The following is a 17,753-nucleotide window of genomic DNA, read 5'->3' on the forward strand; positions in this document are numbered from 1 at the left end:
AAAATGGCAAATTTGGGTGCAATCAATTATCTTAATTTCTCAGAGAACAAATTATTTTTCAACAAAGGAATGTTTCCGGAATGCTTATCTTATCTGTTTCTAACTACAGATATTATTTCTGTAGTTTGTGGGTTTCATGGCTTGATGAAATTACATGGAACGACCCTTGGGAGATCTTCGCAAAGTACAAGGAGAGTGTATTTGGTCTGAGTGGATATGCATCACTATAAAATGGGTGGTTCGAGCCCTGAATGCTGATTGGCAGACAGCCGTGGTATATCAGACCATATACCATAAGTATGAAAAAGCATGTATTTTTACTGCTCTAATTATGTTGGTAACTAGTTTATAATAGCAATAAGGCACCTCTGGGTTTGTGGTAGATGGTCAATATACCACGGCAAAGGGCTGTGTTCAGGCATGTTGCGTCGTGCATAAGAACAGCCCTTAGCTGTGGTATATTGGCCATATACTACATCTCCTCGGGCCTTATTGCTTAATTATACAACGGTGGGTCTATTTATGGATGCTAATTGGTTAAAACCGCATTCCAGCCAGTGTCTATTCCACAAATTACCACTGGCTAAAGCTATGATGTTGAAATGCCTATTTACTCTGTTCCATATCACTGCGCAATCCACAGTCTCATCAGCCCAGCCAGGCAATTTATAAACTTGATCTCCACTATAGAAAGCATCTAGACATTTAGACTAGCATTTGGTTTTCAACAGCGGAGATTTGTATAAACCTTGCTGTCTGTCTCTCCGTCATTTGCAACATTGTTTCACCATAGGAAACCAATATTGAAATTCGATCTCCAGATGTCCCATAGTAATGAACGAGTAGGGATGAGACCGACAGGCAGGCAGCTTTTCTCAGCCAGTTGAAATCATGAATCAACTGGCATAATTTTTATGGATATATACACAAAGAAATGTTAATAGAAAACAGGTAAAACGAAATGAAATGCAGCTAGTTTGCAGTCTTTCCAGCTTCAGTTTGAAGTGATTGTGTTAGCTGTGTTGTTGGCTAGCTCCTCTGAACAACCATGTCTTGACGAGAGAGCACATGTTCAATGCCAGGTGAAATCGCACATCATTAGCTCATTGTTATGGATGTATTCAAATGTCTCTAGAAAACAGTTTAACAATTGCAAATGCAGCTACTTTGGCGTTAATCTGGCTGCACTGTTTGATGTGACTAAATTAGCCGTAGTTGGCTAGCTAGCGAGCAAGGGATAAGAATGTTGCCAGCCAGTATGGCAATAGAACATTTAGAACGAACGACTGGGTCGCGTCCTTAGCAGTGGAGGCTGGTGAATTGAACAATTGAGGAGGATGAGAGACCCACGGTATAGGCACGGAACGCACAGAGGCAACAAACTGTATTTCAACCTAAAGCATTTAATAACGACATTTAAAGTACAATATTTTGGGGAATGGGAATGAGAGAGCTACTTACAGTGTTGGAAAGGGATCACAGCAGTGATTGTATGAGGCATAAATTGAGGTGTTCAGAGGCTTGACCAGTGCAGGACAGGATTTGACTGGGAAGACAAACTATAAGACAACACACACCACAGTTAGACAAAAGAGCTAAGAATGAGTTAGTCCAAGCAAGGAGTAAAATCATTGATGTGTAGTAATGTGATTGATTGACTCTACATATAGGAATGAGAGAAAATTGATAGGGGTACTCACAGTGCATGGAGAGGAAACATTTAATGTGCCAGTGGATGAGCGGGCACATGAGACATGGCTTCAGTTCATGTCAGGAGAGAGTTGAGAACGGTACTGGAGTGGAGTGGTCATCACCTCTTAATCAGGGAACAGGAGGGGACTTAGATGTAAATACAAATAGCAGATACATTCCATTTCATAAAGTCAAACAAACTGTGCGTCTCGCCCCCTTGACACATTAAAGTAGCCCAAGAAACGTTCCTGAATAAACCCTGATCATCCACATACCTGACGATAACTGACAACTGCAAGCATTCAGGTGCAGGTCCCAGAGCGGTGGGGCAATTTTTAACAGTTGCTTAAACAGAAAAATCGTCTTGTTTTCATCCGATACGGCATGTCAGATTTCTTATGTTTAGGTGTAGCCTAGGCTGCTGCAACATTTGTCATGAGTTTTTGCTTGTTTGTCCGGAGTGATTGTGTTATCTTTGCTAAATGAATACCGTAGGAATGTGGAAAGCCAACCTGAGCGCATGTGAAAAAGTGCGCTGCGTCAACCTCTCTTTAATATAACTTTTAATGGATGATGCGGTGGAAGCTATCAAATCAATCGGAATTGTTTTCAACATCCCAGAAAAGACAGTCGAAAGTTCCATATGTTCAGCAAGTAAAGCATCATAACGTGCAATTACCTCTGCAAGCTCCGTAGTTGCCCTTGTTGGCGGAACGTTCCCTCTTGTCGTGTCCTTACAGGCCCTGCTTTAGTTTTTTTGTTTAGCTGAACGATCGATGTTCTTCAGGTCACTGCACCCACCTTTCGACCAAGGCTCATACTTTCCAAAAAGCAGGTAAGGCCAGCAATACAGGTGGCCTGATGAAAGGCTCCCTGTTAACCAGCTATACTTTTGGTTCAAGTTAGTATTGAACGCCCTCACCTTTTCATCCGCCTTCATGAAACTGTTCTCAGGCAGAGGTCGACCCTTGCTTTTAATTCACAACTTTTCCGTGTACCACAGAGAATGAAAGGAGTTCCTCAACAGAAAGGCCATTCTACCATTCTCCCGGAGAAAACTGCACACTCGTGCTGGTAGCTAGCTAGCTAGCTACTGAAGTTTGCAAAGAAAATGTAAGTAAATTGCGCTAACTGAACACAAAAATAAAGTTCTAAAACCAAGAAAACAATTTATAATATACCTCCTCCGTCTCCTGTTATTTGAAAAAAGTAATTTGAATTGAATAATATCTAAAAAAATGCTCAACTATCACTCTTCACTCATAATCTCTATCCAACAATGTCACCAAGCCTCTCAACACACAGAACCTCCATAATGCTCTGTGGCACAATCCCAATACAACTCACTAGGTTCGTTCTCTGATCCTAATTCTATGATTGGATGGACAACGTGTCAGTTCATACTGAAAAAGCTTTGATTGGTTAGAGGACGTCCTCCGGAAGTGGTCATAATCACCATGTATGTCTATGGAAGGGGGTGAGGCATACGAGCCTCCTAGGTTTTGTATTGAAGTCAATGTAGCCAGAGGAGGACGGAAGCTAGTGGTCCTCCGGCTACACCATGGTGCTACCCCAGACAGTGCTGTTGAAGTTTCTGTAGACCTTCATTACAAAACAGTGTATTTTTATCAATTATTTGGTGACATATGAATATATTTAGTATAGGAGCCTCCACTGGTCCATAGATGCAGAACAAAAAGACTTAGCGACTGGGTCGCGTCTCTGGCAACCGAAAAGTTAGAACGAATGACCAGCTGGCTTGGGTATTAACCTTAGATTTGTGTCAGGGACTTTATCTCATGGAAGGATGAAATAGTATGAAGAAATTCATCCAAATAATGTTTTGATGAAAATATGTCAGTCATTATTTGAATATTTTGGTAACCCATTGTAAAAAAGTGATAATGCCCTCGAAGCCGGTGTTTGGAGGATATATTGGTACAGTTTGCCGGCCCTTGACTTCATCTCGGGCCTAACCCCCATGCCAATATGTCCTCAAAACACCGGCTTCTCGGGCATTGTCATCTTAAGTATGTGTGTGTGTATTAGGACTATGTGATGGGTCTCAGCTCCTTTACTGTGTATTGGTGGAATGTCTGAGACACCATGGTTACAGGGATTCATAGTTGGCTGTTGACTTGTGGCAGAGTGTGAAGGCACTGGGCCTGGGAGTGAGGGGGGGGTTCTTATGTAATCCACAAAGTGTGGCTGAGACAGGAACAGGGAGGAAATCTAATACCAGCTTTGCTCTGCAGCCTGGATACAGCTGGACAAGCACATCTGGAGGTACATGCTAGCCAATCACTGGCCCAAGAACAGCTCTCCTCTCCACTTATTTGTCTTTCAGAAATGTTCCACATTGTCAATAAGGTTGTGGGACAGTAATTAGTCCAGGTTGTAGTATTAGCATCGGGTTGGAGTCATTTTCCAGTCATAGCTAGTTACTTTTAATATAACAGGACCAAACACAGGAACAGGAATATTGATGTGTGCCACTGCCAGGAGTAAATACAGCCTGTCTGTTTTGTCTGTCAAATGTTGGACTACTCCAGATTTGAATGCACTGCAGTCCTATTTGCTCTAATACAGTTAGAACAGTCATGGATTTCTTAATTATCTTAGCTTATTGTTCAACACACCAGTAAAGAGAAAACGATGAAGCAATATGTCTGCTGAGTTCTGCAATGTGAAAGCAGATTCATGAGATCGAGCCTAGCTGGTGCGACAACTGAAATTCTTGTGTGAACATGAGGGAATATGCGTTTTCTGTCAGATGCAGAATGAGATGTGACAGCCGGTGGCTTAGGGAGGTGTTTCTACCAGTCTCTCACATTATGGCCATTGTTGTTAGTGTGTGTGTGGGTGTTGACACTTCTCTGGCAGCCTCTCATGTTAACGGTTGTATGCTGTGGGGTGACGGCAGATTCATATCCTGTCTGAGAGATGAGCATGGGTTAATTTGGGATGTTGCAGGTGATGGAAGTACTGTTTGAGTACCTCCCACATGTTTCATTTCCCCTGTGTTCGTCAGCTCCTTGATTTATTCTCTGGCCTGTCTGTCTAATTGGTTGGTACTGTAGAACCTCATTTTTTGACCATTCTTACATGCCAGAAGGTCTGTAAATTATTTGGTTTTGGGGATTTTTGAGATTTCTGAAAGATTTTCTGAAAGCGTTTTTGTGTGGGACTAGTCTGGGATCAGTCTGGCAGAGAGCCAGGTAATATTGAGGAAAGCTCTTGGTTATTTTGTCAATTCTGCTCAGAGATACTTTACATTGCTACTGCCTGACCACATCCAATAAATAAAAGTATGCTGCCTGGAATCAAACCATACATTTACAAAATTCAAGTCAAACAATTGTCCATCTCTGTCAAACTTTAGTAGCATATATACGTTTTATAATCATAGTGGTGTGTTTGAAATCACATGCCTAGGCTATACCTGGTGTACATGCAAATATTGTTGAATATGCTAAAATAGTTTACAATGGGTGTAGGCTGTGTACTGTTAGCTAAATTCACACATTGCATTATCTAGCTTAGGCTACCAGCTAATATTGTGCTGTCCTCCCAGACCCAGGCTTCTTTCGGTACTACTTTCACTACAAAACATCTTCTGGCAGAGCATCACACTTTTCTCACAGACCACACGTTTAAGAAGTTTCCATGTAGCAACAGAAGTTTTACTGAATGTTGTGCTCATGCTATTTCCTCTCTCCCTCTCCCTATGGTGTCTCTGATTAGCCTACCATTGGCATCCAATTATCAAGAAGTTGGCCTGGAGAAATGTCTTATTTTAAACAACAATGAAATCTTTATGAATACAGGTAGGCTACTGTAGCACTGGCGAGCCATTTAAATGAAATAGTGTCATTCAGCTCAGTAGGTGTTTTGTTTTCAATATTAGGGTTTGTCCTGAGTTATAGGGTGTGCTGTTAATAGTTAATCTGAAAGTTCTGTACATTTTGGGTGTATGATCTTTGATAAACAACTGGGTCAAAGCGGCTTGGAACTGGGAGGGTTTAGTGTTTCCATGGTGTCTGACCCAGATCCAGTCCTTTACCATAGAGATTGACCTTGTTCTTGCACTCTGACCTCAAAAAACCTCCAGGGACCCTGAGCACTGAAGCTTCAATAGGTTAATTGCATGGCTTTGTTTTCATGTCAGTGGTGAGAAAGGGGGAGAGAGTGAGTCAGATTTTGCACCCAAAACAAGCCTTCAATGCTAGCTGGCCCAGGAGCAAGAATAAGTTATTTGTTGGATTTCAACAAGTCCTCTAACACTGCCGGAAACAGTCTTTGGAAACGTTGAAAGAAAAGTTGTTGGTTTCTTAGGAAGGAGATGAAGGCAATGATATGCTGTTTCATGTGGCCAGCTGTGTGTTCACATTTCCTCTGAGTGTGGGAAAATAGATGCTTGGAAGGTTGCTTCATACCATGATTTTAAGTCTACAACTACAATATGAGCAGATAAACACAATGACATGTCATTGTTCTCTGGTAATCTTGTGCCAATCAAGAGTATAAGTATTACAAATATTGTATGTGCAACGACCACATTGGCTGTAATGTGGTGGATGTTTAGTCATTGGTACATAAGTGACTTGATCTTGACATACTAATTGTGTGTGTGTGTGTGTGTGTGTGCGTGTGTGTGTGTGTGTGTGTGTCAGAGAGTGACGCTTGCCTTGGGCAGGGCCCTTTGGTAATGAGGATCCGGAGAGATAAATCCTTATGAGACCTGACAGGGTGCCACATTCCTGGCCTGAGAGTCCTAGCAGCCCCGTTCCCCTCTCAAGGGTTCTACTTTACACACTTCTGAAGCAGTTACCAAACCAACGGGCCGATGCCCATTACATTTCACTCATTGCCTTCTCGCAATAGTAGTAATTGAAGGTTTTTTTCTTTGTGGCGGAGTGGGAGCTTATTGTGTAATTACGAGTGTAAGATAAAGATAATGTCTAGGAACAGTGCTTGATTGTTTATTAGCTACACTACATGACCAAAAGTACGTGGACACTTGCTCGTCGAACATCTTATTCTAAAATCATGGGCATTAATAGGGAGTTGGTCCCCCTTTGCTGCTACTATAGCCTCCACTCTCCTGGGATTTCCACTAGATGTTAGAACATTACAGCAGGGACTTGCTTCCATTCAGCCACAAGAGCATTAGTGAGGTCGGGCACTGAGGTTGGGCGATTAGGTCTGGCTAGCAGTCGGCGTTCCAATTCATCCCAAAGGTATTTGATGGGGTTGAGGTCAGGGCTCTGAAGGTCAAGTTCTTCCACACTGATCTTGACAAACCATTTCTGTATGGACCTCGCTTTGTGCGCAGGGGCATTGTCATGCTGAAACAGGAAAGGGCCTTCCCCAAACTGTTGCCACAAAGTTGGAATCACAGAATAGTCTAGAATGTCATTGTATGATATAGTGTTAAGATTTCCCTTTACTGGAATTAAGGGGCCTAGCCCGAACCATGTAAACAGCCCAGACCATTATTCCTCCTCCACCAAACTTTACAGTTGGCACTATTAATTGGGGCTGGTAGCGTTCTCCTGGCATCCGCCAAACCCAGATTTGTCCTTCAGGCTGCCAGATGGTGAAGTGTGATCCCTCACTCCAGAGAACGCGTTTCCACTGCTCCAGAGTCCAATGGCGGCGAGCTTTACAGCATCCAGCCGAAGCTTGGCATTGCACATGGTTATTTTAGGCTTGGAATTCGCCTGTGCGGCCATGGAAACCGATTTCATGAATCTCCCGACGAACAGTTATTGTGCTTACGTTGCTTCCAGAGGCAGTTTGGAACTCGGTAGTGAGTGTTGCAACCGAGGACAGGCAATTTTTATGCGCTTCAGCACTCTGTGTTCTACCTCTTCACGGCTGAGCCGTTGTTGCTCCTAGACGTTTCCACTTCATAATAACGGCAATAACAGTTGACCGGGGCAACTCTAGCAGGGCAGAAATTTGACAAACTGACTTGTTGGAAAGGTGTCAACTTATGACGGTGCCACGTTAAGTCACTGAGCTCTTCAGTAAGGCCATTCTACTGCCAATGTTTGTCTATGGAGATTGCATGGCCGTGTGCTCGATTATATACACCTGTCAGCAACGGGTGTAGCTAAAATAGCTGAATTCACTAATTGGAGGGGTGTCCACATACACTGTATAAATATACAAAACGTATTTGTAATCCAGGCTTTCCAAATAGGTTAGGCCTGTTTCCTGTTCATATGTGTAAGAGGACATCAACAAGAGACCTGATCATGCATGAAGTCAAGGAAGTTTTGTGAGAGACTATTAATAAAAGAAAGCAGTTAAATTAAGATGGTTTTAACCAGATGAGCTGGAGTAATGAAAATGATTAATAAACAGGAGTAGGCCTATAGCAAGATGCATTCATGTAAGCAACGTTTTTGCAGATGCAATGACGTAAAGATCAGATAATGAAAAGGCCTCTGGTTCAAACAAATGTGCATCATGTAGCCTTAAAGGTCAACACACTGGTATGGAATAGTACATTTATTTAATCTGTCCTATTGCTATGAATTGACAGTACAAAGCTCTAGTTGGTTCCTGGAAATGTTTTCCACAAGTCTTGAGTTGTCTACCATTAGAGAAAAGATAAATGTAAAATTGACAAATTCCTGAAAGTCTTCGAACGATTGACAGATCTTGTCACTGTCTTTCTCCACAGATATGACTGGCTCATATGCTTCCAGAAGCCATTTTTGGAAGTCATGCTCCTATTTTCCTTCTTGGCAGAACTAGCCTGTATAGGCCTGGTATTTGTGTGTTGGCTTGCATTTACAAAGCCATTCCTAAATTGGATAGGAAGGAAGTCACAGAGATGAAATACAGGCTAGTGTGTAACGCAGGTTCACTGTAGTGCTGTAGGAGTGAAGCCAGATCAAGCAGGGGAGAGCGAGTGAGAAGGGAGGGGAGCTGGAGTGTTACTGGGGTGACTGAGTTCATTCGCAGTGTTGGCAGTGAGCCAGTGGCTTGCCTGTGGGTGTCTGTAGCAATGCCAGTGCATGTATTTAGCCTCCCGTCTGGAAGGCCTTGCTCAGTGTTTGTCAAAGCTTATTCATTGTATCGCTCGCTTATTTTCATTCAATGTTTTTCCCGGACGGTCTTGTGACTGACTTTCAGGGAAGTTAGGAACAAATATACACAAGCAGTTAGAAAAGCTAAGGCTAGCTTTTTCAAACAGAAATTTGCATCCTGTAGTACTAAGTCAAAAAAGTTCTGGGACACTGTAAAGTCCATGGAGAATAAGAGCACCTCCTCCCAGCTGCCCAATGCTCTGAGGCTAGGAAACACTGTTACCACCGATAAATCCACAATAATTGAGAATTTCAATAAGCATTTCTCTACGGCTGGCCATGCTTTCCACCTGGCTACCCCTACCCCGGTCAACTGCCCGGCACCCTCCAAAGCTACCCGCCAAAGCCCCCACCATTTCTCCTTCACCCATATCCAGATAGCTGATGTTCTGAAAGAGCGGCAAAATCTGGACTAGAGGTCGACCGATTAATCGGAATGGCCGATTAATTAGGGCCGATTTCAAGTTATCATAACAATCGGAAATCAGTATTTTTGGACACCGATTTGGCCTTTTGTTTTAGAATTATTATTTTAAATATAAATGTTAAAAATAATTTTACAAAAAATTATCGGCCAAATCAGTGTCCAGAAATACCGATTTCTGATTGTTATGAAATCGGCCCTAATTATTTTTTTAAACTTTTATTTAACTAGGTGTAACGGTCGTCGTATGTAATGGACCAATGCGCAGCGGGTTGAGTGCTCATTATAACGTTTATTAGAACACTTAAATGACAAAACAAGAAAATTAACGAACGCACAGTATTGCAGGCTAAACACAGCAGTGCAAAAACAACTTCCCACAAATGAAAGGTGAAAACAGGGCTACCTAAGTATGACTCCCAATCAGCAACAACGATGTACAGCTGTTCCTGATTGAGAGCCATACCAGGCCAACACAAAGAAATACACAACATAGAGCATAGAAATACAAAACATAGAACATAACCAAAAACCACAGAATACTCTAAACAAACACCCCTCTACATAAACGCATATCCCAACAAACCCCGAACCACATAAAACAAACACCCCCCTGCCACGTCCTGACCAAACTACAATAACAAATAACCCCTTTACTGGTCAGGACGTGACACTAGGCAAGTCAGTTAACCTCCCTGGGCAAGGTGGGACGTTTGCGTCCCACCTAGTCAACAGCCAGTGGAATCGCGTGGCGGCGAAATACAAATTCCTCGAAAATCCGAAAACTTCAATTTCTCAAACATATGACTATTTTACACCATTTTAAAGACAAGACTCTTGTTAATCTAACCACATTGTCTGATTTCAAAAAGGCTTTACAGCGAAAGCAAAACATTAGATTATGTCAGGAGAGTACCCTGCCAAAAATAATCACACAGCCATTTTCAAAGCAAGCATATATGTCACAAAAACCAAAACCACAGCTAAATGCAGCACTAACCTTTGATGATCTTCATCAGATGACACTCCTAGGACATTGTTATACAATACATGCATGTTTTGTTCAATCAAGTTCATATTTATATCAGAAAACAGCTTTTTACATTAGCATGTGATGTTCAGAACTAGCATACCCACCGACAACTTCCGGTGAATTTACTAAATTACTCATGATAAACGTTGACAAAATACATAATTATTTCAAGAATTATAGATACAGAACTCCTTTATGCAATCGCTATGTCCGATTTTAAAATAGCTTTTCGGCGAAAGCACATTTTGCAATATTCTGAGTACATAGCTCGGCCATCACGGCTAGCTATTTTGACATCCGCCAACTTCGGGGTCACCTAAACTCAGAATTACTATTCGAAAAATTGGATTACCTTTGCTGTTCTTCGTCAGAATGCACTCCCAGGACTTCTACTTCAATAACAAATGTTGTTTTGGTTCCAAATAATCCATAGTTATATCCAAATACCTCCGTTTTGTTCGTGCGTTCAGGTCAGTATCCGAAAGGTAACGCGCGAGCGCATTTCGTGACAAAACAATTCTAAATATTCCAATACCGTACTTAGAAGCATGTCAAACAATGTCTAAAATCTATTTATGCTATTTTTCTCGTAAAAGAGCGATAATATTCCAACCGGGCAACGTTGTATTCATTCAAAGAGAGAAAGAAAAACATGGCGAGTTCTCGTGACCGCGCATCTCAGTCTCACCACTTACAAACTCTGCTCCTATACTTTGCCCAGAGACAGCAGACACCCCATTCCACTTTCTGGTGGCTTTAGAGAGCCAATGGAAGCCTTAGAAAGTGTCACGTTACAGCACAGATGCTGTAATTTTGATAGAGATGTAACAGAAGGACAACAAATTGTCAGACAGGGCACTTCCTGCATGGAATCTTCTCAGGTTTTGACCTGCCATTTGAGTTCTGTTATACTCACAGACACCATTCAAACAGTTTTAGAAACTAGTGTTTTCTATCCAAATCTACTAATTATATGCATATTCTAGTTTCTGGGCAGGAGTAGTAACCAGATTAAATTGGGTACGTTTTTTATCCGGCTGTGAAAATACTGCCCCCTATCCCAAAGAAATGAATTGCAAAATTGTAATTACTTCGCCACCATGGCCGATTTATTGCCTTAACTTACCTTATTTGCACTCACTGTATATAGACTTTTTGTTTCCTTTTGTTCTTCTGTATTATTGACTGTATGTTTTGTTTATTCCAAGTGCAACTCTGTGTTGTTGTATGTGTCGAATTGCTACGCGTTGTCTTGGCCAGGTCGCAGTTGCAAATGAGAACTTGTTCTCAACTAGCCTACTTGGTTAAATAAAGGTGAAAAAAAAAAGAACATTCTTATTTTCAATGACGGCCTAGGAGCAGTGGGTTTAACTGCCTTGTTCAGGGGCAGAACAACAGATTTTTTACCTTGTCAGCTCGAGGATTCGATCTTGCAACCTTTCGGTTACTAGTCCAACGCTCTAACCACTAAGCTACCTGCCGCCCTTGTGTAGTGGAGGAGAAAAATAACTGTATGCCTATGGATGTGTAGCTAGATACAGTATGTAGCCGATCTGTGTTTGGACCCTAAAATGTTTGGTATGAATATTAGGTTCTGAACTATCTATGAACCTCAGCTATCATAGTTGTTGTATCAACTTCAAGTCTGAATGGCATTAATGAAGCCTATGGATAGAGTAGAATATAATAACTTTTTATTGTGTCAAGGATGCAAGTCCTATATACTGTAGTTATTACCACGCATGAGATTCCCACATTGTAGCCTGTACATTGAATATATTCACTGATCATGTACTCTTCCTTGGCAAATAATGGTGCGGTTCAGGTATGAATCTCTGAGACATTCTTTTTCAGTCATATCAAACTCCATTATTTGAATGATGCTGCGTCTGCATGTATGTATTACAATTATACACTTCAACAGTGTTTACCACTCCTGCTCCTGGGACATCAACGATTACACATAACTATGCAATAGACTAGAAACATGATTGATTTGTAATTCATATATACAGAAGAAAAAAATATATGCATATCTAACTCCCTTCATCTGCATTAATCTGAGGACACAGGATAGTATTTCAATGAGACACTTAATTTCAACCAGTGGAGAATGTGAAACGCTTTATTGAAAGAAGTTCATTATCCAGGTGTTATAGATACATAACTATGATAATTGTAATATTATAAATACAAGTTCAATCTGTACTTCAATGCACATATGGTGTGCATTATAAAACGAGGAAGAAAGACGAGGTGGGGAGAGAGGTGTAGAAGATTTATGAATTACAGTGCTACCCATATATTCTCGCAGTTCATCGCAATTGCGGTGTCTCCTAACCAGCTTTGGGGCCCCAGTTGGCCCGAAGGTTATCTTAAGAGCGGGTGAGGTGGCGATGACGGGACTGGCTTCCTCTCTCACATTAAAACATACCTGCAGACGATTGACAGAGAGAGAGAGCATGATTAAGCCTTGTTTTTTTTTTATTGTAATTTATTCTTATTTCAATGTAAAGCATCTCTTTAATAATACTTCCTTTTGACCTGACCAAGTGACATCTCACTTATGACCATGCTGTGCCCTCTGTGTCAGCCAGTTCAGATGCGGGAGGGGTTCACCAAAACAGCTGATGTAACCTAGAGGATTTAGGGAGAGGGATGAAATGAAATGAAGATACATACAAGTGTTATACATCGGTTTAAAGATTAACTTCTTGTTAATCCAACCACGGTGTCAGATTTCAAAAAGGCTTTACGGCGAAAGCATACCATGCGATTATCTGAGAACAGCACCCAGCAGACAAATCATTACAAACAGTTACCAGCCAAGTAGAGGAGTTACACAAGCCAGAAATGGCGATAAAATTAATCACTTACCTTTGATCTTCGTATGGTTGCACTCACAAAACTCCCATTTACTCAATAAATGTTTGTTTTGTTAGATAAAGTCTCTCTTTATATCCAAAAACCGTTTTGTTCACTCATTTTGTTCAGTAATCCACAGGCTCAAAGGCAGTCACAACAGACAGACGAAAAATCCGAAAAGTATCAGTAAAGTTCGTAGAAAAATGTCAAACGATGTTTAGAATCAATCCTCAGGTTGTTTTTAGTCATAATAATCAATAACATTTCAACCGGACAAAAGCTTCGTCAATATAAAAGGAAAACAAGAAAGTCGTGCTCTCGGTCGTGCGCATGAAAGCCCTCGGACACTGAATGGTCCACTCATTCAAAGTGGTCATACTCCCTCATTTCTCAGAATACAAGCCTGAAACAATTTCTAAAGACTGTTGACATCTAGTGGAAGCAATAGGAAGTGCAATTTGAGTCCTAAGTCAATGGATACTGTAATGGAATTCAAAAGAAAACTACAAAAATAAAAAAATCCCACTTCCTGGATGGATTTTTCTTAGGTTTTCACCTGCCATATCAGTTCTGTTATACTCACAGACATTATTTTAAAAGTTTTGGAAACTTTACAGTGCATATCCTAGCTTCTGGGCCTGAGTAGCAGGCAGTTTACTTTGGGCATGCTTTTCATCCGGAGGTGAAAATAGTGCCCCCTACCCTAATGAAGTCAAGTTTGTTTTTATTAATGCATGTGAGACAGGTTCCATGTACAACAAGACAGGCAGAGATGGAGAAAAATAACACATTACAGTTTAATTACCTCTGGTTATGGACACTTTTGCCAGCAATAAAGCTTCCACGGCCTGTTCCTCGGACAGTGAACATCTGGCAATATCTTCATTTTCCACCCCTTGGTCAGCTCGCTCTCTGAAAGTAAAGAAAACAGCTTATTTTTTTATAGATATGAAAACAGTAATTGAAATATGACCGTTCAATCTAAAGCAGCAGATGTCATTTTTAGGATATGATAATACATCCCAGTGCTGCTTACCTGAGATGCCATCTTCGTAGGTGTCCACTTTGACTTCCTTTGTGTTGGAAAAAAGTTGCTTTCAGAACAATTTATTTTTGATTGAAAATAAAGGTTTTGCTCTCGACAAAAATACCTAAATGCACCTCCATAGCATATAACAATTTGCCTGTGAATAACCACACCTTAATACAAACATGCTAGTGTATGCAGAATTCTTGACGCACAACCGAAGATGCTGCCATATCCTGCCAGCACGCCCACAAGTGAGCCACTCCGGAGCAGAATGATGACGTGTGGAAAATGGAAAGGAATGAGATGGGAACAGCAATTTGTTGCAAGTTGGGGAGGAGGGCTAATAGCTGAACAATAGACTATTCAACCTTTACTAAATAATAGTCTAATAGCCGAGCTAGGTGTGAACCCCCCCCCCATCACAGACCAGATTCGACCTAACGACCAAGGGGTAGCTTGCTACTCAATGTAATAAAGTAATGACTTTTCAAATAAGTTACCTTACACGTTATGTTGGCTGACAATTTGTTAGCTACACTGTCCTTACGAACCACATACCAGTACATACTGTTGTAATGATATGCTATGTTAGCTAGCTACCTAACATTAGTAGTTATACATCAAACTTGCCAGTATTTTAACTATAGGCTATCTAACTACCCAACGTTTATTGACTTGATTATTCTCGTCATTCTTAGCTTAGCTAAATGGTATCGTCATTGTGCTTTCTCAATGGACATTCGGGTGCTTTCGCCAATTCACTCTGGTTATCTATAGGCTGGACAATAGAACGAGTCAAAATTCACCCAAGGCTGAAAAATGGCTTAAGAACGTTAGCTAAACTGGAACACTAGTGCGAGCCCATAGCAAATTAATGGAATCGAATGTTCGCAGCGCCTGTTTTGACTGGAGTGATGCTTAGAATTTCATAAATGTATCCCTTTTTTAATTTACCACAATCCTTTCGTCGGACGAAACAAAAAAAAAAAAAAACTTGTGTAGAAAGTAAACATCCGCACCTCGATGGTGTCAACTGTGCTTATGTCTGTGTAATGAAAAAGTAGGGAAAAAAGTATAACTTCGGACTATTTCTTGTCTAGCGATCGATGACAAATGAGCTCACTGCCCAGACTTAAATAATTACAAAGAGGAGATTCTCCTGATTTTAAAATGGTGCCCTTGTAACAGTTTTGCTTCCGTCCCTCTCTTCGCCCCTACCTGGGCTCGAACCAGGGACCCTCTGCACACACAGACAACAGCCACCCTTGAAACATCGTTACCCATTGCTCCACAAAAGCCACAGAGCAAGGGGAACAACTACTTCAAGGTCTCAGAGCGAGTGATGTCACCGATTGAAACGCTATTAGCGCGCACCCCGCTAACTAGCTAGCCATTTCACACCGGTTACACCCGACTTGAAAAAAATCGAAATATACACATTGCGAGATATTTGGTGAAATAGACAGACCTGCCTATTTTTCCCCCATAGGAAACAATGGGAAGACCGCAGAGTTCCAATATCATTTTTTTGTTTACATTTTGTTGTTTACATTTTAACTATAAAACAATGTGAGCAGGTCTCATTGCCAACAATAGCGAAGCAGGCATTGTGACGTTGAACAATAAGATGGGAATAGAACGTTCGGAAGGCGAGTTGGTGCCACGGTGCTTAATAGAACTAATGCACTAAAATAAGGCCTCCCCCTCCCCCCACAATTACTTCAAAACGATGGCAAGCAGTTGGGAAATATGGTCATATTATGAAACTGGGCTCCATGGCGGATACAATTAACTAGTTTTTAGCAGAAAAGAACGTTGTTAAAAATGTAGTGTGCCCAGCCTACTATCTACACGGATTTCAGAGCACTCTCGTCTGAGTGTACCAGAGTGCAGAATAATTACTTTACGAGTGCTCAACACCCGTTGAATATGTCTGGTGTCAGTAAACAGCGGAAAAAAAGCTCAATTAAATTGTTTCCAGCAGCACATTTACAGTCACCAACGCTCTGGTTAACATGAAAATTGCCTTACTAGCTCTGCTAGGCCGAGTAAAATGGTCAGAATGGTCTCATTTGTGTCTGGAAGTAGCTAGCCAACGTTAGCTTGGGTGCTTGACTGCCGTTGTAAGGCCAGAACGCTCAAATCAACCCTACTCCTCATCCCGAACGTCCAGTGTGCGCTCCGAGAGCGAAACGGTCGGAATTTACAAACAGACAATTTTTCTTTGAATGGAATCACCATAATATTAATTCAATTAATTAAGCCAAATTTCTTAAAATCTATCCCATATACTATGTTATTACAAAAAAAGTTTTATGTTCTCTGGTAATGCCAATAAGGAATACTATCAAATGCTTGTCAAAGATGCCCTCTGATGGTCAAACTAGCAATAACTTGCAGTAACAGAAGAAATGGCTGAGAATTAAATGACGTGCCACAGAATGCTGCAGCAGCACGCAGGGTGTGCCGCGGTATGACGCAACTTTTAAAGGAGGAACCACTGTAGGCTACCTGGGGCGGCAGGTAGAAAAAAACGAAACGAATTTACATAAGTGTTCAGACCCTTTGCTATGAGACTTGAAATTGAGCTCAGGGGCATCCTGTTTCCATTGATCATCCTTGAAATGTTTCTAAAACTTGTTTAGAGTCCACCTGTGGTAAATGCAATTGATTGGACATGATTTGGAAAGGCACACACCTGTCTATAGAAGGTCCCACAGTTGACCGTGCATGTCAGAGCAAAAACCAAGCCATGAAGTCGAAGCAATTGTCCGTAGAGCTCCGAGACAGGATTGTGTCGAGGCACAGATCTGGGGAAGGGTACCAACAAATCTCTGCAGTATTGAAGGTCCCCTGGAACACAGTGGCCTCCATCATTCTTAAATGGAAGAAGTTTGGAACCACCAAGACTCTACCTAGAGCTGGCCGCCCCCCCGGCCAAACTGAGCAATTGGGAGAAAGGCCATGGTCAGGGAGGTGACCATGAACCCGATGGCCACTGACAGAGCTTCAGAGTTCCTCTGTGGAGATGGTTGTCCTACTGAAATGTTCTCCCATCTCAACAGCACTCCACCAATCAGGCCTTTATGGTAGAGTGGCCAGACTAAAGCCACTCTTCAGTAAAAGGCACCTGGCAGCCCGCTTGGAGTTTGCCAAAAGGCACCTAAAGGACTCTCAGACCATGAGAAACAAGATTCTCTGCAACGGTCTTCCCTGTGGCTCAGTTGGTAGAGCATGGTGTGTGCAACGCCAGGGTTGTGGGTTCGATTCCCACGGGGGGCCAGTACAAAAACAAAAAAAAATGCATGAAATGAAATGTATGCATTCACTACTGTAAGTCGCTCTGGATAAGAGCGTCTGCTAAATGACTATAATGTAAATGTAAGTCTCTGAATGTCCTTGATTGGCCCAGCCAGGGCCTGAACTTGAACACAATCAAACATCTCTGGAGAGACCTGAAATTAGCTGTGCAGCGACGCTCCCCATCCAACCTTACAGAGTTTGAGAGGATCTGCAGAGAAGAATGGGAGAAACTTCCCAAATACAGGGGTGCCAAGCCTGTAGCGTCATACCTAAGATGTATCATGGCGCCGGAGAAGATGGCTT

General features: G+C 41.7%; 1 protein-coding gene across 12 annotated transcripts in view; it reads left to right on the forward strand.

Moving 5' to 3' along the window:
* Positions 1-17,753, forward strand: part of ncor2 (nuclear receptor corepressor 2) — a 199,820-nt gene that overhangs the window by 26,013 nt on the left and 156,054 nt on the right. Inside the window, exon 1 of one of the 12 annotated variants that reach the window (XM_045707171.1) lies at positions 2,787-2,805. The exons of the other annotated variants lie outside the window; for them this stretch is intronic. The gene's annotated coding sequence lies outside the window, so the exon portion shown is untranslated. Of the gene's footprint in view, positions 1-2,786; positions 2,806-17,753 lie in introns of those variants that run through there. 12 annotated transcript variants of the gene reach the window in all.

Source organism: Salmo salar, chromosome ssa24, assembly GCF_905237065.1.
Source record: "Salmo salar chromosome ssa24, Ssal_v3.1, whole genome shotgun sequence".
NCBI lineage: Eukaryota > Metazoa > Chordata > Actinopteri > Salmoniformes > Salmonidae > Salmo > Salmo salar.